Source organism: Phaenicophaeus curvirostris, chromosome 1 (genome assembly GCF_032191515.1).
Source record: "Phaenicophaeus curvirostris isolate KB17595 chromosome 1, BPBGC_Pcur_1.0, whole genome shotgun sequence".
Lineage (NCBI taxonomy): Eukaryota > Metazoa > Chordata > Aves > Cuculiformes > Cuculidae > Phaenicophaeus > Phaenicophaeus curvirostris.
The window spans coordinates 173,083,157-173,089,156 of NC_091392.1; positions in this window are offsets into that span (position 1 = coordinate 173,083,157).

Genomic DNA, 6,000 nt, shown 5'->3' on the forward strand with positions numbered 1-6,000 from the left:
TATGGCAGAGTCTGAAATATTTGCTCAAGAAACTAGAAAGCATGTCCATCTATTAATTCATTAGGAGTGCAATCTACCAGACATTGGCAGAACACTGGCAGAAAAACGGTGGTTAACAGCATACAGTTCACTGGAGCTAGTAAGCACCATTACAGCACCTCCTTTACATTAATATAAAGCAATGCTTTATGATGCAAATGATTAGCTCTTCTGGATTCCTCACAAAATATTTTTAGTGACATAGATTTTTTAAAAAAAGATATTTGTTGATGCTTATTTTCTTTCTTTTTTACTACTATCGGACACAGAGGGTTTTATTCACCTCTCTAGAGGCTAACCTCTACTATATCAGTGAACCTGTTGCCATCAACTTTCTTTATAATCAGGAGACAGACACGGGTGTACATAGGGCATCCATGCTCATTCTAGTTAGGTCAAATGACTGATCGAGACCTTAACGTGTATATTTGTCTCTCCTTAATAAAAAACTAAGGTCATTAACTCAGAGGTGAATCCACCAGACAGAAGCAGTTTGTATTAAATGATATTGTTGCACTTCACTTTTTATTTATCTTTGTTTATATAACTTTTGTCCTGTTTGATTTACATTTGTACCCTTGTATTACTGTTATAGTCTACTCAGTTAAAACTGTGTACTAATCCAGTGGTCTTTGACTTACCTGTTTTCAATGTTTTAATACTTCTCAGGTTATAGAACATAGAATAAATTTAGTGAGACTAAAATTTAATATAATATTTTTTAAATAAACATGAATTTCATAATGTTAGTGAAAAAAATCTAATGATTATCCAGTTGTAATCCCCCACATTGCACTGTATTTCACTGACTGAAACACATTGGTCTTCATAAAAGCCATTGTGTAAGGAGCAAGACACGTAAGGAATTGTTACTTATTACTCAGAAGTTTCTATGTGCATGGCATTTTTATTGTGCTTGCCCTGGGTGGATGTCAGGTGCCTGTCAGAAGCAGGCTAAGTAACTCAGTCTTTGAGGTGCCCTGGGGCATCTGAACCACCCAAATGGGGCTGACAGATATGGTAGACCTGTGCCATTCTGAAAGGCCAGGAAGGAAATAAAAGAGAAGCTTAAAAGACATTCTTGAATCAAGTAATATATTACCACCAAGTGTAATGGAAACTTTGAGAGCTAATTCACCTATACATCACTACCGATAGATACCTACCTTTGATCTTCTCAATGTGTGAGCTAAATCCCACCTAATTTATCGCATTAAGTTCTATTCAGTTGCCAAAACATAATTATTGACTGTCATTCAAACTTTCCTAGTATATCTAGTTGATATTTGAGGCTGGGAGATCTGGACTAGAAGAAAAAGACCTCTGCTTTTCTGAGCCAACATCCAGAAATCAGAGGAAATACTCCAGGGTCTTTATTTAGCTTACTGCCAATGTTACACAGCTGTGTTGAAACTGTATTATAAAGTTTATTTAGGGTTTCAATTAATTTCTAAATGTGTGGGAGCATTTTATAGAATAGGGTAAAAGAATATATAAAAATTATCTTTGGTAAATCCATCACTTACCTGAGAATAAATTCAGAAGGTCAGGGGGTCATTTTGAGTCCCGTGTTCCTAACCAAAGAAATTGTTTATTATTAGTTTAATCATTTATGGTCTTGAAGTTGAGAATATAAATCAAATTCTGCTATCAATATTTTGTTGAGCATGTGTACATGGCTAAGTTTTACATTTTCAAACAAACTAAATCAGTCATCTTCAGATGGCTTTCTCAATATTTTTCTTATATGATCATTGTATGCCTTTAGAAATATCAGTTTGTTGTGCCAAAAATTCTGTATTAGTCCTATCTTGACTTTCTGTGTGTGCACACATTTGTACATGTCAGACACCAGGCCAGTCCTGCAAAACAATTTCAGAAAGCCCTAAGGAGTCATGGTAGTAGTGGGTGCCATGTCAGTCCAAAAGTGCTCTGCCCGTGTTTCTTCCAGAAGCCTGAGGAAGACAGGCAATGTAAACTCGAGAATTTCTAATTAAGGTGTTAAGCCAGCTGGTTTGAGGCCTGGTGATACATTTTATTTCAGCATCAAGCATCATATAGACATGATTAAGAATAAGGACAGCAAACAGATGGTCATGCTTCATGGAATTATGCTGATGAAATTTGTGAATATTTTTCTTTGGATATATTACAACAAAATATTACATTTAACAATCATGCAGGTCTCAAAATGTGCAGAAATTTTAAAGATGTTCTGGTCAGGTTGTTCAGTAAGAATTTTTCACGCAAAAAGATGATGGAACTGGAACTCAAACATGCTTTTAAATATTTTTTACTTAAGGTATATGTCACATTTGTTTAAAATACACATAAAACCCAAGTTCAATAAAGCAAGTCAATAGCGTTTGGAAAGATTATCTTTCTTTTTCAGGAATATAAACGTGTTGTTCATTAAGGAAATATGCAACATATTTAAAAGCTCTAATCTCATGAAAAGCTTGATCTGTACAGACTACATTAGCCTTGTTTTCAGGGTGAATAACCTCTGCAAATAGAAATGTTTTTAATAGTAATGAAGGTCAAGCTAGTAACAAAGGTTATTGAGAAAGACCAGTGAATAATGCTGTCAGACGTATCAATCTTGCACATCCTATGAACAGTTTTCTTCACTTGTTTCTCTGTACTGTTCTGTTCAGACTTCATAATGAATTTTTCCATCAGATTCTATCCCATAGACTTCAGTTTTGTCTGATTGAAGAGAATATGCTTGGTCTTTACTGGTGTGGACAATTTATAAGCTTTGAAAGAAACTTTTCTCTGTATATTTCATTTGAACTTGGCACTTTTTTCTAGCTTTGCTTATGGTGAGTGTTACTAAGAGTGGGAAGGAAGCAAGACTACAAAATTGTGATATGCTGTCAGTCAATCTGGGGAAACCTATTGGGTTGTGTGCAAGCAAACAAAACGTGTTCTTTATCCTCTTTAGATCTGTGTCCCAAATGAAGGATGGCTGTGGATGTGGCTGCATCCGTGGTTATTCCATTAGCTCAAGGGACAGAGACCTGCACAGCAGAGCTACAGATTCCACCTCTGCTGATGGCTCCCCTGAGTTGTCTATGCAGTTCTCTGTTGTGGAAAATAAAATCTATTTTCAACTTGATTCTGCTAGAAAATTGTAATTATAGATTTAAATATCCTGATCTCACAGTGTTGTTCTTACAATTTTTATATCATTAAACTACCAGAATATCAGAATGGTGAAGTCAAGCACTTATAATTTTAAATGCATTATTTAAAGTGTTAAATCTGTCTCTTTCTGTGTAGCCCTTTGATATAAGATCACATTATATTTTTTTTCATATGGCTCCCTCTCTTCATTTGTTACAAGCTAGATACTTCTGAGACTACTGGAAAGAATCAGATTGGTAAATTTCACCAGGTTTTGCTTGTAAGACTCCTTCTTTTACTGCAGAGTCTGTTTGTGCTGAATTTGGAATGGAATTGAGGAGCACAAGAAATATTTTCTTGTGTTTAATGGAGTCAGAAGTCACTCTGGACATTATTCTCCCATAGGTGACCTTAAATGGAAAACAACGCAGCAAATGGTTGCATTCGTTGCCTATTCAGAGTACTTGGAATTAAATTCTTCTAGTTCAGTCTGAATGACTGAACTCATCTAACTTTACAGACAATGGAAAGGAACATGTTGCTAGATTGTCATCCTTCTGAGTTCCCTTGTTCTCCACCTTGAGAATGGCTGGAGAAATCCTAGCACCTTTAAATGGCAAGTGAAATCAAAAGAAGCACCATTTTAATCATGGAAAATCAGGCTCTAGATATTTTATACATGACACAAATTATTAAAGGACATTTGTACTGTGCTGTGTGGATGTGTCAGCTTTGTTCTGGAAACAATTGAAGAATGCAAAGGTAGGAGCCTTTCCAATTTCTTGCCTCCATACACTCTTCAATAAGCATGACAGCTCATTGGCTCAGACTAGCATCAACTCAAGAGTCTCTGTATCAAGGATCATCACCAGCAGTGCAGTGTAGAATATTGTAGGCTAGTCTTAAATCTCATTTTTGCTTAGTGGTCCAGGTGGACAATGACATAGTTTGTATTTTGGAGATACTCTATTTCAAATTCCTGAAACACAAGAACCACAAAATTAAAAAGGATCATACATGATAAATGTGTTTTGAGACTATATAAATAAAATAGCATTTAATGATTATGAATTTAGAGCTAAATCTCATGTCCAGTAGAACTCCCATTGGGCCTCTTTGTAAGTATTTAGTCAGCTTGCCTGTTCCTTGTGTCCTTCTGGTTAGGTGAAGGAGATAGGAATTTAATAATAACAGTAACAACAATAGCAATAATGACAACAACAACAACAATAATAAAGAATCAGCGTGTATAAGTGCATAAATAACTGATGGGATTTAATCTAAGTATATCAGAGGGCTAGCATTTCTTGACAGTTTTGAAAACTCGAATATACAGCGTAAGCAGAGAAAAGTAAGAGATGCTGAGCTGGTATGTATAGCTAGCTTACAACGGCTATAACTATTTTTACCAGCTGAGAATTTAGTTGCTCTTATTACTCCATTATCATATGCCATAAAACCTACGTATCACACTATACTATTATACATGTTGTTTATGCCGAGCATTTGCGGCGGGAAGAAAGTTTCAGAAATATTTTAGTTCATTTTTTTATTATATTGCTATTTTTCATGCCCTTCTACTTTGAGTCAGGTTGGATTTTTTACCATGCCCTCCAGAGCACAGGGCACAGTGGGAGAGGAGAATGATAGCTAATAAATTTTTGAAGCCTCTAAAAATTACCTTCTGTAAAATAGCTTTTCTATACATAATAATGTCACTGCTTTATGGCCTGATGTTGCCTGACCTTCCATTATGAGTAGCTAAGGCCCCTTTTCAATGGTGTGAAGCTCACTTTTATAGTCTTATGTGCTTGTAAGACATTGTCCCTTAAACATATTACTTATAGGATAGTGAGAATTGCCTGTTCTAGGCCTCAGTGTTACCTGAATCCATAGGGAAGGGAACAGGGGAAACATGATTTTGATACCATTTGTTTGAAAAAATATACTTCAGAAATACATTTAAAGCTAGACATAAAATTTTGACAATAAAAGCCCCAACATATTGTTGACTACCAAGATTTTGCTCTCCTGCATTTGTTCATTACCGTGGTTCTTTGTTGGAATACAGTACTAGCTGCAGTAGAAGTCATTTAGAAACAATTCTTAAGAATTTAGTCCAACATCCATTGAGTTAATAAAGCTTTTAATGACACAGAGAAGAAGCAGATTTTAACTAAGTAGTGTTTCAGAAGGGTGTTTGCTTAAAGTTATTCAAAAATGAGGTTTATTTTAGAAAATCCAATCACTTGTTTTCCAAAATCCACAAATCTATAATGTCACTGTTCATAAGAAAACTGTTAGGTTGCCTGTGTTTGTATTGTAAGCCTAAAAATGTATATTTATTATGCCCCAAAATGCATTCCTCTATAATCATCAATTTCTCCAAAATATTTCAGTAAAAGAACTGGAAATGTTGAATTTTGGATTTTTGTTATTTTTTTTAATGTATTTATCACCGGTGGGTTTTTAACCCTCAGCATTAATGAATTCAGGACTAAAAATATATGCTACTTCTAGTGTAGTTACTTACTAGGCTCAGACTTTACATGTTTGGAAGGGGAAATTCATCTTTCACTGCAGAAATTATGCACATATTTTATTTGGTCTGAAATATGGGAATCCCATACCTTTATTGGAATTCTGCTTGCAGTTTGTAAACCAAGTATTTGTTGACAGTTCAGAGCATTTGATGAATAAATATGAAGTGGGTAGGATAGAAAAACAGGTTAGAGACTTAGCAATTTCTTTTATTTGGTACCTTATTTACAACTATAAAATTTGTACTGTGCTTTTGAACTGTGTTAAGATGCAAGGAATTCACATTTACCG